General features: G+C 42.6%; 1 long non-coding RNA gene across 1 annotated transcript in view; it reads right to left on the bottom strand.

Moving 5' to 3' along the window:
* The window catches only part of LOC129627179 (uncharacterized), a 54,188-nt gene extending 30,655 nt beyond the window's left edge, over positions 1–23,533 (bottom strand). The window contains exon 1 of the long non-coding RNA XR_008702459.1: positions 22,997–23,533. This is a non-coding gene — a long non-coding RNA (uncharacterized LOC129627179). The remainder of the gene's footprint in view (positions 1–22,996) is intronic.
* Between the last annotated feature and the right edge of the window lie 332 nt (positions 23,534–23,865).

The following is a 23,865-nucleotide window of genomic DNA, read 5'->3' as shown; positions in this document are numbered from 1 at the left end:
GGTGCTCTTCTCCTAAGACGCTGTCAGGTCAGCAGCTGGAGGTGACCTCAGTCAGAGTATTTCCATCTATAATGAGAACCAGGTTCCCACAGGTTGAGAGTGAGTCAATAGCCCAGAGGTAGAATGTCAACTGGATCTGCTTGGTCGTTTTAGAGTCAGACTGGAAAAGCGGCAAGAATATGTTCTTCTCCAAACGCTGGCTGGAGTTCCTGAGAGATCAGATGCTGCTTCAGTGTCTTCATGCTCTCGTCTGGTCCTTCTACATGGGGATGGACAGTAGCCGAGCCCATCTCCCAGGGGAGGGGAAACTGAACACTTGGACTGAAGCTGTGCAACCCACAGTATTTCCGAGTCTTGGAACCCATCACAGGTGACATATCAAATACATCTAGAGACAGGAGCCCCAAAATCCAGACCTGCACTCAGAGCATAAAGGATGTTTCCAAAACTACTAAATCTAAAGATAATATGTGAAACAGCTTCAAATAGAGACTTGCCCAAATTTCCTTTTCAAAAACCTAGTGAGGTTCTGGCCAAGCAAGATGCTAATTAAGGTTGGACATAGGGCAATCTGGAAAAAACTTCTGAGTCCCTTGGACAGCAAGGAGATCAAACCAGTCAACCCTAAAGGAAATCAACCTTGAATATTCACTAGAAGGATTGATGCTGAGGCTGAAGTTCTGATACTTTGGCCACCTGATGCAAAGAGCCAACTCACTGGAAAAGACCCTGATGCTGGGAAAGACTGAGGACAGGAGGAGAAGGGGGCAACAGAATATGAGATGGTTGGATAGCATCATTTACTCAATGGACATGAGTTTGAGCAAACTCCGAAGGATAGTGAAGGACAGGGAAGCCTTGGATGCTGCAGTCCATGCTGAGTTGCAAAGAGTCAGATACGACTTAGCAACTGAACAACAATCCGTCTTTCTTGAGTTCCAGGATTTGAGGAGAGATTCTGAGCCAAAATGCCTAAAATGTGCCATAAGTCAAAGCAAAGGACGTCGATCTCAATGTAACAGGCAAATGTAGGGTTACAAATCTGAACCCCATGCCAAATATGAGTGGGAAAAACTAGTACAAACTAATCAAGGAGGCAAATCCTGGCCCTTCCACTAATTTCCCACAGGACATTCAGCATGTGGGATGCTGATCTTTTCCATGAGGCATTGCCTAATTGTAAAGAGTTGGTACACGATAAAATATGGTAGATGAATAGACTGGTTCCTACATTTGTCATCTTGTTGCAAAGATAGGCATTGTCATCCTATCAAAGTACTCCTTTCCACCAAGTCTAGTTGGTGCTTTCTCAATGCTGTGCTCCAAGGAAGCACACCTGAGATGACCTGGGCACCCCAGAGTCAGCAGTACCCCAAATTCCTTCCAGTGCAAGCAAGCTTCTTCATTCTATGGCAAACAGATTTCCTTGAATTTTCCTCTCACTATATTAACAGCACATTCATATGATTCCTTCAGCCTTATTATTGATGCCTCAGATGTCCTCACTATAAACCATTTATCTTAACATATTTGCACCTGAAGGTCCCCTTAACTCAAAGTCCTTAATGTCCAGGGAAATCTTTCTGATGAAGAATATGGTGTGAAGACAGAGTCCACAGGTGCTGACAGGCATCTGAATGACTAAAACTTTTACAACCAAACACATTTTTAATTGGACTTCCTTGGAGACTGCCTCTTTCATGGTGTCTTGAGGAATGTTCTTGCCTGGCATCCTTGTATGAAGAGCTCTTCACAACTCTGAGTGCTAATTATCCTCTAGAGAAAAGGGGAGAGACCCTGGCTAGCAGCTGGTTCCATAATCTAGGTCAACTCTCTGGAGTTGGTCTTCTGTTGTTTCAATTTTCTCAAACTCATTATCAGAAGGAACCTAGAAATGCTTGATTAACTGGGTCCTGACTGAACAGAATACTCGATTTCCAGTAAATTTCCAGGCCCCCTCTCCCAGAGCAAGAGGTAAAAGACAGTCAAACAAGTCAACATGAAGGAACTTATGAACAACAAAAGATGCTGGGGAAAAAGCATGTTTGACCTTGCGGTATGTGCTGTAGTATCAATGTCATTTTTCATTTGTTTGTTCCAGTAACTTAAAACACCAGTCATGTTTTTGCCCGCACTGTGAGTCAGGAGTTCAGGCCAGGCTTAGCAGAGATGGTTCAACTCTGTTGCACATGGTGTCAGCTGGGCAGCTTGACGGGCTGGAGCATCCAAGATGGCCTCACGCACATGTCTGGACCCTTGGTGCTGGCTATTAGCTGTGAGCCTCACTTCAGCTCTGCCAGGCATCTCCTTCTCACCAGATGGTCTTTCATCAGTCAGGAATCCAGACCAAGCTTTTCACATGGCAGCTGGCTTATAAGAATACACATTATTTCTAGTTTGCATTTATACTCTCCAGGAAACATCAGTCTGAGGAGGACCACCGAGAAGTTCTAGGCACTAACAACATCATTAAGTAAAGAGAGTCTTTGGTTCTTACTCCTACTCTAGGGATCTGATGACTTTCAGTTCTCAAGCTTCTTCCACCTCCGAGATTCAGACTCACTAGGATGCTAAGACTGGAAAAGCATTGGATAACATTCATTAATTTGGTTTCTTTGGTATATTTTAAGAGTAGAAGCCTCTGTGTGTGTCACTGTGAGATTTCTCCAACCTTCTCCTCAATACATAGGATTATGGAGTGTCAACCATAAGTCTAAGGGTGAAGCTCAGCCTTCAAGGCTACCGGCCATGTACTGTCTCTGCCTTTATCTCATTACCCACCTGGCTGCAGACTTCAACAGCTGTTCAATTCCCCTAAAGGATCCACTGACACCAAAGCATTAGTGAGCAATGTGGATTCACTGACAATTATGGAATGGAGAAAATTTACATAGCACGACCCGGAGCAAAATTAAGAAAAAATATATGTCCCCTGGTAGATGTTTGTCTTTCACCAATTCCCTTCTCTACAGGATCCCTGGGAATTCTCATCCTTTTTGCATTTCTTCCCACAGTACCCAGGTTGCCTGGATCCTCTCTTTTCCCTGCCAAACATTACCAGGTCCTTCAAATCCATCTTGCCTCTGTCATCCAGCTCTTTTGCTCCTAAATCCTTTACTTTTCTCAGCAAACCACCCCCCTCCCCCCCCTTTTTTCTGTTTTGAGAACTCATGCTATGCACACCACAGCTAGAAAAGTGAAGAACAATCTGACCCAGTTCTGCCCTCCTGTCCCACCCTCAGTACCAACATCATCCTCATGACCAACACAATGTGATGTGATACTAGAAGCTAGCACAGTGGGCCAGGTCTGCTCATTCATTTATCTGCACAACAAACATTTTTGAGAACCCTACTGTGTGTCAGACACTGTGCTGGTCACACATACGAGAGTGAATAGCATATGCCTACACTATGACCAACCTAGATAGCATATTCAAAGGCAGAGACATTACTTTGCCAACAAAGGTCTGTCTAGTCAAGACTATGGTTTTTCCTGTGGTCATGTATGGATGTGAGAGTTGGATTGTGAAGAAGGCTGAGTGCTGAAGAATTGATGCTTTTGAGCTGTGGTGTTGGAGAAGACTCTTGAGAGTCCGTTGGACTGCAAGGAGATCCAACCAGTCCATTCTGAAGGAGATCAGCCCTGGGATTTCTTTGGAAGGAATGATGCTAAAGCTGAAACTCCAGTACTTTGGCCACCTCATGCGAAGAGTTGACTAATTGGAAAAGACTCTGATGCTGGGAGGGATTGGGGGCAGGAGGAGAAGGGGCCGACAGAGGATGAGATGGCTGGATGGCATCACTGACTCGATGGACGTGAGTCTGAGTTGGTGATGGGCAGGGAGGCCTGGCGTGCTGCGATTCATGGGGTTGCAAAGAGTCAGCACGACTGAGCGACTGAACTGAACTGAACACACATCTCACATTCTGGTGCAGGGAAACAGTGTAAAAGCACACACATCAGCTGAAGAATGCACAGACGGACGTAAGGGACAGGCAAGAGATGGAGTGCTGTGATAGGAAACCTGAGACACTTTCTTAACCGAGGTGGTTAAGAAGGGTCTCAGGAGGATGCGGCATTTGGGCTGAGATCAGAAGAGTGAAAGGGAATATTCCTTCTTTTGCCAAATCCTGTTATCTTCTTGCTCTCAATGGGTAAAACCTAAGAAATGTTCAAAAAAGACATCAACAGGAAAAACTTTAAGCTGGTGAAGAACATGGCATATTCTAGAGAGAGTGGATTAGAAGGAGCATGAGGAAGATGGCTCAGAGAGAGGCTGGAGAGGCAGGCTGAGCCCTTGTGGGCCAGGTGTGCCTTCCATGTTTCAGTTGGGGATATAGAACCACTTCAAGTAGCACAAAAATAAGATATTTATTATAGGAGTTGGACTTTCCATGCATGTAGGAGGTGCGGGGAAGTGGGTATCTAGAGGGAGGGAGTTGAAGGATCATAGATACATTGCTGAAGCACAGACAAGGTGGGGGGTGTCAGAGCTTGCAGGAACCCACAACCACAAGCACGTTGGCCTCCCAAAATGGTGTGGGTGCTCAGGAGTGGTCTTTGGGAGCTGTTGTCTCCAGGGGGCAGTTGCATGGGTATAACTGCTATCACAGAGGCACAGCCAGTGCCTGGGTGGTGGTCAGCAGCTGAGATGATGAGCTGGCAGCCGAGGAGCGTGTGGGTGGGTGGGAGCCGCTGGCTTTCTCTGTGCCTGTTCGTTGCCATATGTGACCATGACATCCTTCTGAGAGTAGGATGACTTTCTCTCTTGGCCAACTCTAAACCAGAACCTCAGAACAAAGAGAATTCTGGGAAACTCAGCTCCCAATACCCCAGATGAGGGTTTGGATTTTCTTCTCAATGGAAATGAAAGCCTTCTTGCCTTCACGACTCCAGGGCCTATCATGGCAAACATCAGTCCTTCTCCTTGGTTTACCTTTGCTTCTTTACTACCATATTTTTATATTTATATTCCTTCTTTATATTTCTGTATTTTTTTCCTAACATAGTCCCTAAGCCCCAAATCCCTCAAGTCTCTCTTTTTTCTGGCAGACAGTTGGTATATCACCCATGCTCCTCTTGGGCATTGAAATAGATACAAATGCTTGTCCCACCTCTTCAGAGTCTCAGAGGTTGCGGGCTTGGAGAGGGGGATATGTTTTGTAGGCTTGAGTCAGGACACCCAAGTACTACTTAGTAGATGGTAGTCAGGGGCAAGTTACCTGCCTGAGAAATCAATTATCCATGTATAACCTAGATGGCATATTAAAAAGCAGAGACATCACTTAGCTGACAAAGAGACAGATAGTTTTTCCAGAAGTTATGTACAGATGTGAGAGTTGAACCATAAAGAAGCTGAGTGCTGAAGAATTGATGCTTTCAAATTGTGGTGCTGGAGAAGACTCTTGACAGTCCCTTGGACAGCAAGGAGATCAAACCAAACAATCCTAAAGAAAATAAATTCTGAATATTCATTGGAGAGACTAATGTTGAAGCTCTAATACGTAGGCAACCTGAGACAAACATCTGACTCATTGGAGAAGACCATGATGCTGGTAAAGACTGAAGGCAAAGGAAGAAGGGGGTAGCAGAGGATGAGATAGTTAGATGGCATCACTGATTCAATGGACATGATTTTGAGCAAACTCAGGGAGAGAGTGGAGGACAGAAGAGCCTGGCATGCTGCAGATCATGGGGTCACAAAGAGTTGGACATGACTCAGCAACTGAACAACAGCAACAAAATGGGATAGACATCTCTGCCTCATGGAATCTAGGGAGTTAAATTAGAAAATGCATTTTAAGCAGACAGCATGTATGCAAACTGTATTATTTCCAGCAAGCACTCAGTCTAAGTTAATTCACGTTTTCTTTTGCTCTGCTGTGCTTTCTGGACTAACACTGACACCATGTTGGAGTCAGTCATCGCCCCACTACACCACTTGCTCCTGCTTCTCTTTACTGCCCACCCCCAGTATCAGCTATTATGATGCTCCTAAGCAGGGTGAGCCAGCTCCTTCATGTTTCAGCCAGGTACAGGGCTGCAACCCTGCAATTACCTTCCTCAGCTTTAAACAGGCATCATCGTAACGGCACTTAACTCCTTATAAAGATCGAACGGGAAATGTATGGAAAGGGCTTGGAACACAGCCTGGCCCATGGGAAGGACTCAAAGAAGGGTAGTTAGCTTATTATCACAGCCATTATACCACGAGCATCCTGCTTGCAAAGGTGACCTGTTAAGTCCCCGTGTGGTGGGTAGGATGACCTAGCAGAATGCCGACTCTCAAGTGCCTCTCTCCCCACATAGTCAGGTCATGAGATAAGGCCAAACACAGCAGTCACTTTCTTTAGAAGAGCTTTATGCCCACGAGGGTACTGTTGAGAGGTCATGAAGTGGACTTGCTTTGTCTCCCTCTCACTTGAAACCCTCGACCCAATGGTTGCCTAGGGCAGATGGGCAATTTCAAGCTCTATTAATGACTTTTCCCAGAAGCCGACTATGCCTGTAAAGGGCTCGGAAATGTTTGCTGAAGGGACAGACAAATGATTATCCCTTTCTAGGGTTCTCTGACATATTTATAATTATTTTTCAAAATGTATATGTCTTGTTTCAGTAATAACAATAATAATGCCCTACATTTATTGAGCATTCACTATATGGCTGACACTATGTTGAGGGCGTTACTTTCATTAAGTATTGTATCTTCATACTGACCAATGAAGTAGATGCTGTTACATTAGATTTATAGAGGATGAGACAGATATGTGTATATACATTGTCCTAAGACTAGGTAGTTGACAGTGTGCAGTAACCCAGTAGCCTTCCTACTACATATATACAACTTACAAGTGGAAATGATGGGAAAAATATAATAGATTAAAAAGCAAGATATATGCATGTAGCTTATTTTGTATTTAAGCCAAGAAAATTACCAAGTGCCAAAAACAAAGAAAGAATTGAAAGCCAGAGTGATAAGCATAAAATCTCATACTGTGGCAACCCTGGTGGGTAGGGAATAATGTTAGACCTTAGAAAACTGTCCACCTGTTTATGGGCATAGGTTTCAGTCTCATACAGCACAGGAGATAACGCCTGGAGTCTGTGACAGGTGGAAAGTTGGAACTGTGACTTCATAAACCTGGAACCATAAAAAACTAATTCTTAGTGGAAATAGAATTAGAAAAACTTGAACCACCAACCCTGGGAATTTACAAAGATGCATTTCTCCACCCAGAGCTCTTTTGAAGGTTAAAAAAAAAAAAAAAAAACAAAACCCTAAACTTTCATTACAGATGGGTTTGGGAACTGAACCTTGTGATACGGAGTTCAGAAATCTGAATGAAAAATATGAATATAAAAGATGATTCCTGGTTCTGGTAAACCTGGACCCCCCTTCATAGGGGCGAAAACAAAGGCTTAGAAACACTGATTCATTCTCAAAATACATGAACTTCCTATCATGCAGAAAATTAATCTTTGGTAAAGATGAATTAACAATCGTTGTCTAGTTGCTGTTATGTCCAATTCTTTGTGACCCCACAGTCTGTGGTCTCCCAAGTTCTTCTGTACATGGGATTTCCCAGGCAAGAATATTGGAGTGGGTTGTCATTTCCTACTCCAGGGGATCTTCCCAACCCAGGGATCGAACCCACATCTGCTGCATTGCAGGCAGATTCTTTACCACTGAGCCTCCTGGGAAGCCTGACTTAACAATAAACATGTATAAAATATATGGGGAAGTGACTCACCACAAAGCAGTTTTAACAATCACAATCATCAAGGGGAGCAACTCTCAAGAGTTTGAGAGAAAAGAACAGTCCACAGAAACAGCAAAATCAGAATTTTTAAAAGCATCCAACAGATAAGCAGACTAGTAAATACAAAAAAAAAAAAAGATAATATTATTAGAAAAGGACAAATTGCTTGGAAAGATAAAAGCATTAATGATAAAGATCAAGACATTAAAAACTGGGTTCCCCAAAATTCAAAATCCAATGAACAAATGAAGTATCAGTTGAGATACAGCTGAAGAGATGATTCTGAAGAATGCATCACAGGGAATCCAGAGACAAAGCCTCTGAGGGAAGCGTGAGACCCACTGCACAGAATGAGAGAATCTATCATTTAAGTAGAATAGAGAGAGAATGAGGGAAAGGCAATGTTTAAAAATATAACTGTGAATTTTCCAGAGTGGATAAGATATAAATTCTTGGAACATTAAGTTCTGAGAAAAAAGGGATACCTAACCTACTCAAGGCACATAACCAATAAGCAGTGGAGTCGGATGCAGACTGATTCAATCTGCATCAGCTCTTCAACTATTAATAGCACCCCATGCTGCCAGCAAGTCTTTGGTATTCTCCTTGAAGGCTCAAATCATGACTAATTCATGCGACCCTCAGTGTTGTAACAAACCTCAAACTCTATCTGGGATAAAACAATGACAATCATGAAGTTGTCAACCCAGCATTTCCTAAAGTGTGTTTCGAAAGCATTTGTCTTGGGGCTTCCCTGGGGGTGCTGTGGTCCAGACTCCAAGCTCCTACTGCAGAGGGTGCATGTTCCATCCCTGGTCAGGGAACTAAGATCTCAAACACTGTGAGGTGTGGCCAACAAACAAACAACAACAACAAAAACCCATTTGTCCCATAAGATGTTCTTTTGGGAATGGTGAAGGGTAGGAGTGAGGAGGGTGTTCTGGTGAAATAAGTTTGGAAAACATTATATATACAATATCATTTTGTAGAGGCATGGCAAATATCAGTGTATTAAACTTTCTAAGTCTGACATAGAGACTTCTGCTTGATTTCAGAGCAAATTTCTCCCCAAATACCAAGAACTTTTGACCTTCAGAAGTCTCTTTGCTACAATTCTGTATAATACTGGAAACAAGTAATTATTCAACTTTGTTTGAATTCTTCCGTTGTTAAGAATCAAGGCAGTCTTCTCACTTTCATTTTTTAAGATTTTTTTTTTTAATGTGGACCATTTTTAAAGTCTTTATTGAATTTGCTACAATATTGCTTCTGTTTTTCATGTTTGGGTTTTTTGGCCAGAGGCATGTGGGATCTTAGTTCCCTGACCAGGGATCAAACCTGCACCCCTGCGTTGGAAGGTGAAGTCTTAACCAGTGGACAGCCAGGGAAGTCTCAGTCCTCCCTACTTTTAGACAGATTTTACTGACAGAAGGTTATTGAAAGGAAATGTTTCATCTTCTACCCAGTGGCATGAAACTATACCCCGTAAGACTAAAAAGAAAATGCCTGGACCTTGTTAATTTATGCTACAGTAATAAATGACATCTAGATGTCAATGGCTCACAACAGCAAGTGTTTTCTTGCTCATGTACCTGTCAGCTCCAGGTGGGCTCAGTCTCTGCTCGTTAACCTTCCTTGTTTCAGGGCACAGGCTGAAGGAGCATTCTCCATGTTGGTTGGGGCCAATGAGACATTTTAATGCAGATTCTTAAAGCTTAATCATGGCAATCATCACTTTCATGTTTAATTGGTCAAAGTCAGTCATATGGCCCAGTCAATTATTAAAGAAGCTGAGAGATGTGATACTTACATGGAGAGGGTAGCCAATATTTGAAAACCATAATACAATCAACTATATGGTCAAACCTGACCTTTTAGAAAATTTGAGGATAAAGCTGAAACTCCAGTACTTTGGCCACCTCATGCGAAGAGTTGACTCATTGGAAAAGACTCTGCTGCTGGGAGGGATTGGAGGCAGGAGGAGAAGGGGACGACAGAGGATGAGATGGCTGGATGGCGTCACTGTCACTGACTCGATGGACTTGAGTCTGAGTGAACTCTGGGAGTTGGTGATGGATAGGGAGGCCTGGCGTGCTGCAATTCATGGGGTCACAAAGAGTCGGACACGACTGAGCGACTGAACTGAACTGAACTGAACTGACTAGGTTCTGGTATCAATTCCAAGCAATTCTCATGATACCATGATATGACTCAACTCAATTCTGACACTACCTACCAGAAGATAGCACCAGATTCCACAGGTTAAGGGTTCATTTAATTCCAGACTGACACCTCTTTGTCCAACTTCAGTCCCCACTAGCAAATCCCGTTTATTACTTGTGCCTCTGACAAATCTGGCTATAAAACAGATGTACCCATCTAGATCCTCTCATTGTGTTCAATTAATTTGCTAAAGCAACTCAACAGAACTCAGAGAAACATTCTACTTACTAGATTACTGGTTTATTACAAAAGGATGTAACTCAAGAACAGTCAGATGGAAGAGATGCAGAGGGCAAAGTACAGGGAAAGGGCATGGAACTCCCACACCTTCTCCAGGTGTGACATTCTCCCCACATCTCTGTGTGTTCACCAACCCTGAAGCTCTCTGAACCCAGTCATTTGGGATTTCAGGGAGGCTTTATTACATAGACGTGGTTGATGAAATCATTGGCTGTTGGTGATTGATTCAGTCTCCATCTCTCTCCCTTCCCCAAGGCTGGGTGAGGGTGGGTATGAAGGGTGACTGAAAGTTCCAACCCTCTAATCAAGAAGTTCTAACCTTCTAATTAGCCAGCTCCACCTCCCCATCCCCCCACCCCCAACTACCTAGGTTACCTAAGGGCTTTCCACAAGTCACCATAATAACACAACAGAAGATTATCTTTACTGTTCTTATCACAGGAAATTCCAATGGTTTTAGTAGCTCTGTGCCAGGAGATGATGACCAAACACATATTTCTTATTAAAAGTCAAATATCACAGTGAGGGGCATCTCTGTTGTAGCATAGATGTGCAGATTGTTGATTGGTGAATAGTATTCCATTGTGCAGTATATAGACCATCTGTTCCTGGACTTCCCCAGCTTTTTCAATTTCCCATTCTTTTTCTGTTCTTTTATGACATGGTTTTGAACATCTTGGGCTCTCCTAAATATATTTCATTTAATATTAATAATGATGATGATAATGACTGGTGAATATAAACCTGAACCTCGGCTCCACTCTTTACCAGCATTATCTCTTTTAATCCTCACAAAGCCTTGGGGACAGGTATTACTGATACTCATTTACAAAAGTACAGATGGGGAAATCGCAGCTTGGAAACTTTGACTCACTTAACCAAATTTACATAGCTGGTATGTGGCAGGGACTGTCCGACTCTGAAGCTCCGCTCTTAACCTCTGATGTACATGTTGCCTCCCTGTTATCTCTACTCTCTAGATATGTATAAGAAGCTGAGGAAGTGCTGACACCTCTCTAGTCTCAAGAACATATGCTGTGGGGCACAAATGTCCAAAGGTGACATAGAAATTCTATGATTCAACATTTGAAGCAAGAATAAGAATATGTTGGCACATCTCTCAGAAGCACCATGTCCTCCACGCACCTGGAGGTCCATTTGCACATTTAATGTACATTACAAACCATCTGTGCATACTGGGTGCAATAATCAACAAAGTCATTTATGGACAAGCTCTGGATCACAGATGGAAAAAATATTTTACTTTCTATGTTAACTCTGACTTTTTTTATTTTTTAATAAATGACCCTTGAGGGTTATGTTCAGAAGGATCCTGAGGGGTTCTCAGCAAAGCGAGGCATAATCAATAAGCAGTGTCTGCTAAAAGAAAATAAGGAAGCTGTGCTAGGCTTTGCAAGCATTTGTCATTTTTATACTAGAGAACACCACCTGTGAGATTCAGGGAATAAAGCCTCTCAGAAAAATACTGAACTGACACTTAATTTCATAAAAAGAAAGGAGAAGGAATCCCCTGGTGGTCCAGTGGTTAAGACTTCCTTCCAATGCAGGGGGTGTGGTTTTGATCCCTGGTTAGGGGGACTAAGATCCCACACACCAAAAAATAAAAAGCAAAAACTAAACAAAAAAAATTTTTTTAAAGGAGAAAACTGGTAGCATTTACCATTGAACATATATTTTATTTCACTTACTCCACACAACACAATGCAAATGTCTATTAATGTCCCTATTTTATAGGCAAGAAGATGAAGGCTCAGAGATGCCAGCTAACTCCTCCTGAGATCCATAGCTAGTAAATGGCAGAAACAGGATCCAGCTTTAGGTCTGATGGATTCTTGACGCTGAACCACAGCATGGCGTCTCTAAAATGCCCTGAGCTACATAAATGGTCCTGCTAGCTAAACAAGCTGTCTTGCCATGATATGGCCCAATTCCAGGACATCCAGTACTTTCTGCTCCTTCCTCCTTCTCACTGGTGGCGAACTCACCCCTCTCAGAACACAAATGGCTACAAGGCAAGACGCTCTGTGTTGGGCCATTTTGTGCCTCCTAAAGGTGGCAGCTTTGCATCACGACTTTACATAAATGCTTTTGGCACCGACAGCAGGAGGCAGGCAGGAGTGTGGCTCTGCCATGCGACAAATATAGAGCTGCCGTCCTTAAAACTCTCACAAGAGACTAACCCTCAAGGGAGACGCCATGCAATAAATAATTTTTGCCATAACACATTCCTTGCCTTTGCATAAATTTAACACCCCGCTCTCTGTGCAATATGTGATCTTCCTGCTAACTCCCCATAGACAGAAATAGCTCTGGTAAGATGTGATAAAAGACAAGCAGCAGAAAGGAAGAGGGAAACACGACACATAGAGGAACTTGACTTTAGTGCCGGCTTCTCTACGAGGGATATCATTCTTTGCATCCTTCATGGAGAACCGTGTGCAGAGGACAACCACAACTGGCCTATGGGGCCTTCCAAAGCACAAAAGGAACTGCATTTCTGGGATGCTGAGATGCTGGTTCCCTGTTTCTTCTGGCAAGTAGCATCGGGCTGCTAGTCTCTGCCTGCTTTTCTCCAACAGTGGCCATGGACTACTTCCCTCATGTGCCTGGCTTGTGTCAATCGGTCTATTCCTGACCCCAGTCAAATGCTTAAACCTGTTTTAGGTGGAGCTCTGTCATATGCAACTGGAAGACAGGGACCAATATACCAAGGTTCCTTTCTGATGAGCTGTTGACTTGGATTTTGCTATATCAAGAACCCAGAGGAAGGAGATAAGGTTATCCGAAGATGTATTAAGACATAAGCAGCTGAATTTGAGCAGATGATAAACAAGACAGAATTCAATCCTATCTCACAGTTCTCATGTCTCCAGACAGAGGCACCAATATATGAGAATTTCAGTCAAATGTTGCACCTGCCTGGTATGGTCCACGCTTCTCTATGGTGACCAAATGGGGTTTAAACATTTTGTGAAGCTTATTACTGATGAGTTAGAGAGCATATTGGAGAAGGCAATGGCAACCCACGCCAGTACTCTTGCCTGGAAAATCCCAGGGATGGGGGAGCCTGGTAGGCTGCAGTCCATGGGGTGGTGAAGAGTTGGACATGACTGAGAGACTTCACTTTCATTTTTCACTTTCGTGCACTGGAGAAGGAAATGGCAACCCACTCTAGTGTTCTTGCCTGGAGAATCCCAGGGACGGTGGAGCCTGGTGGGCTGCTGGCTATGGGGTCACACAGAGTCGGCGACGACTGAAGCAACTTAGCAGCAGCAGCAGAGAGCATATTGTCCCTTACCACAATGCTGGTTGGCATCAGAGGTCAAAAGAGTCTCCTGGGGACTTCCCTAGTGGTCCAGAAGTTGGGACCAGCAGTTTGACAATTAGTGGTCTAGTAGTTTGCTTCCCAGTGTAGGGAATGTGGGTTTGATCCCTTGTCAGGGAGTTGGGATTCTACATTCCTTGGGGTCATAAACCAAAGCACAGAATAGAAGCAATGTTGTAATAAATTCAATAAAGACTTTAAAAATGGTCCACATTTTTTTAAAAAAAGTTTCCTGGCTACTGCTTTTATTACCTCAACGACCCAAGTCATAAATATTGAGTAGGAACACTAATACTTGAACCCGCCTGCATTCCTATGTCCTGGGTCCCCAAAGTCCCCATTTAATTCCTGTCTAGGTCTAGGTCTTATGTTCCAGTTATAGTTTTGGCTGCTGGCCTGGTTTATCAGTCTAGGACTTTGTTTCTCCAGAGATTGGAACCGTGTCCTTGAACCCCCAGCCAGTCCTGGGGGGCTGCTGTGTGCTGGCATTGCTGCAAGGTGCTTACAGGGTGCCACAGTCATGAAAGTCAAGTCCCAGACTCAGTTACTAAACTGCCTGCCGGACATTTCCACTGATGGCACCTTTAACTTAACATGCCCAGAATTATTTGCACCAAATCTCTTCTCCCTAATCTGTTCCCCTGCTAATGCTCTCAATATCAGTAGACGGGATAACTGTCTTTCCATTTGCCCAACTCAGATATGCCAAGATCATCCTTGACTCTTTGCTTTCACACACCCCCATATACCATGGAAAAGGAAACAGCAACCCACTCCAGTTTCTTGCCTGGGAAATCCCATGGACAGAGGAGCCTGGTGGGCTACAGTCCATGGGGTCGCAAAGTCAGACACGACTGCACGACTAAGCATGCATGCACCTCCATATACAGACAATCACTCTGTCCTACTGAGCATGTTCCCAATAATTTTTCAGGACAATCTGTTTGTCTCCAGCCCCACATTTAGCATCTTGGCCTAAGCCACCAGCATCTTTTACCCTGACTGTGGGTCTATTTGTTCCCATCCTTGCCCTGATCCAGTCCACTTTTCACATAGCAGCCAGAATAACTATCTCAAACCACAGTCCCACATATAGTGTCAATCCCACACATGGCGTCCTCTGCTGGCTCTTCTTCGTCTCAGCACCTATTCATCTTCTGGGTCTTAGATGAAATGCAATTTCCTTGGGTCAGTTTTCCCTGACTACTTTCATAGCATCCTATATTTAATCTTCATAAAGTCTATCAAATAATGTATCAATTACTGTTACCGTTTAGTGAATATCTGCCTTCCCAGGTGAATTAAGTTCTAAAGAAGGTGGGTGCCAATATCTAGTTTTCTTCCTGTCCCCCATATAGTTAATGCTCAATAAATATTTAATGAATAAATTTATCAATGAATATCACAGCTCATTCTAACAGTATTCAAGCGGAGCCTAAACAGTCATTATTCTGGAATACTGCAAAGATAAATCGGTTTTGAAGGTTGGATTAGATATTTCTTAAAACTCCTTCCAAGTAATCCTTTTTGATTTTTTCTTACAGTCTCATCGTCCCGATGTTAAATACTAGTCATTATTCATAGAAAATACAAGAGGTAAGCTCACCATTTACTAAATTAACCTACCATAGGAGATACCATCAGTTACTATATCGCGTCATTAAGTCATTTTATTTCCATTCTATTTTCAGTCCCCTCTTCTGAATATGGGAGAGGGAATAACATTTATCATCATCTAAAAGAAATTAAACTTACCAACCCAATAAATTAAGAGGATTGTCTTAGGTCTTACCAAAGAATTCACCAAAAATTTCCTGGAAAGAACAAGCTCTCTGAGGGCATTTAAAATTGGATTTGATTTACAAAATTTGATTTGCACATAACTATTCAGGAACACATTGATTGCTTAAAGTGAGGTACACCAGGACATAACTACCTTTAATCTGTTATAACAAAGGCAGCAATTAAAATTGCTTTTGCTAAGCAACTTTTGAAACAGAAGGTTCGATCTCTTTGCTACACTCCCCTACCCAGAAGACTCCCTCTCTCCCCACACGCTTTTCTCCTCCTAATTAAATGAGGCAACCATTCTGGATTCTTTGTAGAATGCAGTTTCTGACAGGATCACCCTCCTATCTTAGAGATACTGAAAAGGCTGTGTTAGGGACTTAATTTCATTTCCATCCCTCTTTGTTAATATAGTCCCTTCTTATTCTCGCTTCTTGGAAGCATTGTTAAGGAGGGATCGATTTGTTGGTTATTAAAAAATGGTCAGTTCCTATGGTATTAGATGTGATATTCCCCAACCACGGTGTCATTTTCATCCCTTGAAACAGTTTGCCCTTTGTGTTGCATATCCGTTTGTTTGCTTTATTCAGCCCCTGGTGTGAAGTGCCTAATAAGGAATCCTGACGACAGTTTGCTCCATCTCCAGATTGAATTTCTTTATAGATCAGCCTCAGGAATTCATTTCCCAACCGGTTTTAATCAATACAGCTTGACTCAGCTTAAGTTTGGAGAAACTAACAAAAACGCACTGATTGGTACTGATTGGGTGTCTCAAAGCACCGTCTTCATAAAGGCTCTCTTTGATGGCGACCCATCAAACTGACCCACGGCCTCTGAGTGGAGTCAGGGCCAGAGCTCTACCCAGGCCCCAAAGCTGTCATTGTCCTGTTTCGTTTGATTCCGCGAAGCCGGAGGCCAGAGAGGCTTTTGCAAAAACAGCATGGTGTTAGGGAAAGATGAGTAATGGTGTATCAGGTCACCCTCAGAACTTGCTGTTGAGCTTCACTGAGTGGCTGAAACATCCTGAGATTCCATGTCAGCATCACAGAATAAGGTGACTGGGACTATGTGTATATGAGGTCTCGTTGAGCTCTGAAGTGCTAAGACTCTGTACGGAGACAGAAGGAACTGCTGGATCCCAATCGTCCATCCCACTTTGCAAGTGCATGCTGAAATGACCACCATTTGGCTAAAGAGATGGAAAACCGTCATTTCTAAATCATGGAACAAATACTTGCCTTCTGCCAGAAGGATTCCAAACCCAGCTCTCACATTTTCTAGCTATGGGGCCTTGGCTAAATCATATTATCTCTCTCACGCTCTGTTTCCATATCTTTAAAATGTAGACGTGTAATAATACCCTTTATCCATTTGGGGGATGTTGTGAGGGTCAAATGGGGTCACAGATGCAGAAAGCACTTTGGAAAATAAAGCAGAATGCAGAAAAGGAACTGTTAATCAGGTGGTCATCGCACTGCCGGAGCACAGAGCCTTGAACATCACCCTGGAGCTTCATAAATCTGGCTTCCTCCTGCTCCCTGCCCTCCCAGCTTCCCCACTGCAGTTGTAGTTGACACTGGGCCAGAAATCGTGGCTTGTTTGCAAGTTATTTGAGTGCAGAGACTCATCAGTGTGGGCAGTGACTCCATCCTTGGGGAGTGCTGCAGGGATTCAGCCAACTAAGCTCAGCCAGCCTGTTCACCCTAGCAGGGCAAGAGTCCTAATACCCACTGGTCAACCAGCCAGTCAGCCATCAATGCGGTGCTTAACACACTGGGAGCACAGAGCTTATGATGCTCCATATACAGGATCAACAGTGAAGATGGGCTGACTCCATGCCTTTTTAGATTAATAGTGGCATTTGTAAACTAGTGAAATTCTAAATGAGGCATGGTCATGCTTTTTTCCCCTAAAATCCTACTGATTTTTTTCTTAAGTAGAATATCTGTAAACTCTAGGACCTAGAAATATAATTAATTTCAGTCAGTACACCTTTTAGATACCTATAATGTCCTGGATTTTTATTCTGAGCCAAGTTTGGTACTGATTACATTACATAAATGATTGAATTTATTCTTAAAAACATTTCTGTGAAGCATGTATTCACTTAGTAACGTTTCTTGAATGAATGAATGCATGAATACAGTTAAATAATGAATGTGTGTTGAGTGCACTGTGTTAGTTATTAAAGGTTCAGAAATAAGAAAAATAAATGGCATAGCTGTTATCACTGAACTTACGGTCTAAGTATTATGAGCCTCATTTATAAATAAACAAATGGAAACACAGAAGATGAATTAACTTGCTCAAGGTCACACAGCAGCAACGTCAAGAGACTGAAAGCAAGTCTGGCTCTGGTCATGATGGAATAACTAGTACAAACTCACCTTCCTACTTCAAGCAATGATAAAAACTTACAATACATATGTACATAAAGCAATAGTTTTCAGGCACTGGATATCAAGGAGCATTGTACTGTGATCTTTAGTGAAAGAAAATCACACAAAATAAACCTCATGTTTGGTCTGATTCTGTGCTTTAAAGCACTTTCCCAACTTCAGCAGAGAGAGGTGGGATCTGCAAGGAGGGGAAGTTGAGACATATGTTTGGGGGGTTCCCACTGCATGTGCACGAGGTGAGACTCCACAGAGTCTAGCAGAGAGCAGCAGCTGCACACCAGCACCGCAGAGATCATGGAGAACCTGTAGGTACGGGAATTTCAATCCAGCCAGAGTGGGGAGACCTCCCACTCCACAGAGTGGAGAGCACCTCAGGGATTCAGTTGAGACCTCATAAAGGCCAAGACTGAGGAGTAATGACCAAGTCCTAGACACAGAATCAATCCCTAGGATACAGACAAAGTGAAAACAAACCAGCCATTAACAACGTAAACAAAAAAAAAATCCAAGCCTGGAAAGTTGAGAAAATCTAACAGCAATTTAATAACTCCTCAAGCAGGATTTAACACTCTTTCAAAAAAGACATGATCCAGACTTCCTACAATGCATTTTTTAAAATGTTCAGTGTATATTTAAAAATTGTTAAATATGTGAAGAAGTAGGGAAATTTGATCTGTAATTTATAGAAAAATAAGTCGGTACCTGATCCAGTCATTGGAAGTAGCAAATAAGGACTATAAAACAGTTATTATAAATACATTCAAGGATATAAAGGAAAAGATAGCTATAATAATTAAAAAGATAAAAATATTTGAATTCTAAAAGTGAGTATTATAATACATAAATAAAATTTATTTAATGACGATATATTAGAGATGGCAGAGGAAGAATCAATAAACTTGAGATAGATCAATAGAAGTGATACAATCTTAATAATTCAGGGGGAAACTTGAAAAAAGGAAAAGTGCCTCAATAGCAAGTGAAGAAATACAAACTGTCTAGTATTCATGTGATTGAAGTTCCCAAAGGAGAGTACAGAGAGAATACATCAGAAAAATATTTCAAGAAATAATGGTCAAAATGTCTCAAATTTGATGAAAATATCAACCTATAGACCTCTAAAGCCCAGCAAACCTAAAGCAGGATAAATACAAAGAAACACTGGAAGGGAAGAGAACAACAGATCTTGACGATGTTAAAAAGATCATGGATCCCATGACTTAGAGGACATGGATAAATTCCTTTACAAGCATAATTCAATAAAAGTTACATAAGATTTTTACAAATTGAAATTTTTATTCTAAAATGTATATAAAAATTCAAAGACCTAGACAATAAAATAATATTATAAAAGAAAACTTGGAAGTCTTAAACTATCTGATTTCTGATTTACTGTAAAGCTACAGCAGTCAATACAGTGTAGTATTGGCCTAAGGATATAAAAATAGATCAATAGTACAGAATTAGATAATCCAGAAATAAATCTATACATTTGTACATTTGGATCAATTAATTTTTAAAAAATGCATGCCAACAACTTAACAAAGAAAATTTTATGCAGCAAATGGAGGGAAAAATCCAATACTTTCCTCATCAAACACAAAAATTATTTCAAGATGAATCATGGACATGTAATACTATTGACTAAGTCAATACTATTAATCTTCTTTAAGTAAAAGAAGAATGTATTCAAACTTCAGTATGGCTGAGATTTCTTAGAAAAAACACAAAAATAAACCCAAAAGAAAAAAATAATAATAAATCAGACTATAAAAATTAAAGAGCTCTAGTCATTAAACAAAAACAAGCCTGTTAAGAAAAGAAAAAGGCAAACCGCCAACTGAGAGACATTATTCACAGTACCTATATCTGACAAAAGACGCATGTCCATAATATAAAATAATCCTTGTAAATTAATAATTTTTTAAAAGTTATAAAAACAGACAAATGACTTGAACAGATAATTCACAAAAAAAGTATATAAATGGGCAATGAGCTTGAGAAAAAGCTTAACATCCTTAGTCATCAAGTAAAGGCAAATTAAAGCCATAATGAAATACCATTACATATCTACTATAACGGCTAAAATTTAAACAGTAACACCAAATGTTGGCTAGGATGGAATGCCACCAGAACCCTCATATACTGCTGGTGGGAATGCAGTGATACAAATGCTTTGGAAAAATGGTTTGGCCATTTCTTAGAAAATTATATATCTCCCCTATGATTTAGCAAATTCATTCATAGATATTTTACCCAAGATAAATGAAAACATATGTCTAGAAAAGACTTATCCAAAATCTTTATGAGAGCTTAATTTAATAACCCCAATCTGCAAACAACCTGCAACAGGAGAAGAGAATACAGTGTATTATATTATATTAATATATTAATTCAACAAAATGTGTTTGGTTGGTCAGTTATGTCCGACTTTTTGCAAGCCCATGGACTGTAGCCCACCAGGCTGCTCTGTCCATGGAAGTTTTCAGGCAGGAATACTGCAGCTGGCTGCCATTTCCTACTCCAGGGATCGAACGCTCATTTCTTGTGTCTCCTGCATTGGTAAGTGAATACTTTACCACTGAGCCACATGGGAAGCCCCCAACAAAATACTGGTTAGCAATAAAATGTATAAAGTGTTATCCACAGCAGCATGAATGAATTTTAAGAATATTCTAGTGAGTGAAAGTTATCATATACAATGCAAATGTAAAATTCAATTATTCAAGAAAGGCAAAACTAACCTTTGGTGACTGAAATTGGAACACTGGTTGCCTCTAGGGTGGTAAGGATTAAATTTAGAAGGGTTATGGAGAACTTTCTAAGGTGACAGAAGTGCTCCTTATTTTTACTGGTGTTTTTCGGTACATTGAAGAGCACCTGTCAAAACTCATTGAACTGTGCCTTTAAAAATGTTTATTTACTTGTGCATAATGGCATCTGGTCCCATCATTTCATGGGAAATAGATGGGGAAACAGTGGAAACAGTGTCAGACTTTATTTTTCTGGGCTCCAAAATCACTGCAGATGGTGTTGCAGCCATGAAATTAAAAGATGCTTACTCCTTGGAAGGAAAGTTATGATCAACCTAGATAGCACACTCAAAAGCAGAGACATTACTTTGCCAACAAAGGTCCGTCTAGTCAAGGCTATGGTTTTTCCAGTAGTCATGCATGGATGTGAGAGTTGGACTGTGAAAAAAGCTGAGCGCCGAAGAATTGATGCTTTTGAACTGTAGTGTTGGAGAAGACTCTAAATTTAGAGTCCCTTGGACTGCAAGGAGATACAACCAGTCCATCCTAAAGGAGATCAGTCCTGGGTGTTCTCTGGAAGGAATGATGCTAAAGCTGAAACTTCAGTACTTTGGCCACCTCATGCGAAGAGCTGACTCATTGGAAAACACCCTGATGCTGGGAGGGATTGGGGGTAGGAGGAGAAGGGGACGACAGAGGATGAGATGGCTGGATGGATCAATGGACATGAGTTTGGGTGAACTCCGGGAGTTGGTGATGGAGAGGGAGGCCTGGCGTGCTGCGATTCATGGGGTTGCAAAGAGTCGGACACGACTGAGCGACTGAACCGAACTGAATTTTTATCTAGTTAAGATAATCCTGTCTGTCTGATTCCAGTGCCCACATATTTTCCTGCTATATTATGCTGAATATCAGGCAAAATGTTAACCACTGGAAATTGTACTATCCTGAAATGAGTCAGCACCTTGTAAAGCAAAGAGAATGGATTTCTCTATTAGAAGAGCATGAAGAAGCTGTCTATAAACTGTAAAGGTAACAGAAATATTTATATTTATTTTTAAAGAACTATTATTATAAACTGTAAAAGCAGTGCTTTGTCACAGGGGTTTTGGAAAAAGTGGCTATTTGCATTACCTGTGACTGCATAAACAACTACTAAGACTTCTAAATGGCTTAAAACAGCACACTTTATTCCCTCTCATTTTTCTGTGGGTCAGGAATTTGGAAGAGACTTAGCTAGGTGATTCTAGCATTGAGACATCCCATGAGGTGGCAGTCAAGTCCTGGAGGGGGTGCGGTTATCTGAAGGCTGTAGGGTCCTCCTTCAAGTTTATTCCTTGGTGGCTGACTGGCCTCAGATCCTCCCTGGCCCCTGGCAGGAGGCCTTAGCTCTTTGCCAAGTGGGCCTCTCCAGACTGCTGACAGTACATAGGATGCAGCAGTTGGTTTCCCGCAAAGCAAGTGATTCTGTGATTGAATGGAAGTCCTTATGCCCTGGTGGTTCAGACAGTAAAGAGTCTGCCTGCAATGCAAGAGACCTCTGTTGGATCTCTAGGTTAGGAAGATCCCCGACAGAAAGGAATGGCAACCCACTCCAGTATTCTTGACTGGAGAATTCCATGGACAGAGAAGCCTGGAGGCCTACAGTCTATGAGGTTGCAAGAGTCAGACATGGCTGAGCAACTATCACTTTTCCCCTATGCCCCAGGCACACTGAGGCCAAACACCACCAAAATGTTGGAGTTTGGAGCAGAGAAAGGTTTACTGCAGGACACTGCAAGGAGACAGGCGGCTCTTGCCGTAAAAACTGAACTCCTTAAACGCTTTCAGCAAAACGTTATTATAGAAAAGGTGAGAGAGGCGTATGATTAGTTGTTGCAAATTTTGGGTGTCAGATCCTTTGTTCTTGAGGTCAGGTCATGGACAAGTCAGGATGTTCCTGTAAATCTCCACTAAAACCTGTTATTCTCTGTTCTGACAAGAAAGGCAACGTTCCAAGGCTTGAATTTTGCCCTCTGAGATCCAAGTCCTGGCTAAGAGGAGTGGATCCCTGCATCACCCCATCACCCCAAGTCCAGCACCCAGTCTGGGTCCTCCTGCCAGCGCCCAAGCTCAGCTGAGGAGGCACATGTCAGCTGGCAGCGCCCATATGGCCCGGTCCCCAGACCCTTGCCCAGCCATTATCATTTGGGGAGCCAGGCTCCCAGGATCCAGGCTTTTTATTTAAACTGGAAAGAATCGTTTGTTCAAGATCAACAGGAACACATGTTGTAGCAAATACCAATCAGGTTAATCCCCAGCTCACCATAACTGCTCTTCTTTGAGAATAGCCCCAACCACAGAAGCGGACCCAAAGTAATGACGTGCAATGTCTTTGCACCTTTACCCTGACCTCTGGCCACTTCCTAGGGGTAGAGAACTCAGCTAAGCTGGACCAAGTTCTGAAACTTGAACAGAGAGGCTGAAGGTGGTTGAAGCTCTTACCTTAATGGCAGTGTCAGTATGTTCCAGCTGCCAAGGAACCACAACCCATGGAGTCCGCCACTGTCATGAGGTCGCAGAGGTGGGGATAGGGGAGAGGTCCGCTGCTCCTTCAAGGGCTCTGGGGTGCTACGGGACACTGCACCAGCCTGTCCCCAGGCCCCCAGCTCACCTGCCGGGCTGGAGGGCGCCGGGGGAGAAGGCTGTGACTGATCGCATCTTATCACACTCTCTACCGCGAGGACCACTGCCAGACTGACTGTTGGTGGAGCCTGGACTGATACAGTCTCGCGCGGAAGGTCTCGCGGTAACAGCTGCACTAACAGGTCTCAAGGTAATGGCTGCCGCTCGCCCCGCCCCTATTCCAGTTCAAGAGAAAGAGCGCCCAAGACTCAAGTGGAAGCTGCGGTCCCCTCTTTGCCCTGATGTTGCTTTGCAGTATGCTGGCGGTCACGCAGACCAGGCCTGGTGCAAGCAGGGGAGACTCTTCCTGGTGAGCCCTGGGAGGCAGGCACCAATGAGGGTCCTTTGGAGTGCGGCTACCGCAGTCGCTTTTTCATCCCTGCTCCAGGACTCTTTAGATGCGCAATTTGGAACACTTTACTCTTTTAAAGCCCCTGCGTCTTAATCTCGGAAATGGAAAGGAATCATTGTATTTACCTCAAGGGGCTAAAGTTGGACTGTATCTTGTACTTACCTCAAGGGTCCTCAGAAGGAAACCTGAAATGGAATAAGTTTTTGTTACGTTATCTTAAAACACAAATACATCGGTACTGGTCCTGTGGCGTGTCTAGTATTGTACTGGGGCAGGGCGGCTCTGCCAAGGGTCTGCATGGTGATGGGCCCCGCAGCAGCGGTTCCCCTGGGTCGTG

The sequence above is a fragment of the Bubalus kerabau genome, chromosome 14 (assembly GCF_029407905.1).
Source record: "Bubalus kerabau isolate K-KA32 ecotype Philippines breed swamp buffalo chromosome 14, PCC_UOA_SB_1v2, whole genome shotgun sequence".
Taxonomy (NCBI): Eukaryota; Metazoa; Chordata; class Mammalia; order Artiodactyla; family Bovidae; genus Bubalus; species Bubalus kerabau.
The sequence above is the reverse complement of the archived record's forward strand: the minus strand, read 5'-3'. Positions and strand labels throughout refer to the sequence as shown.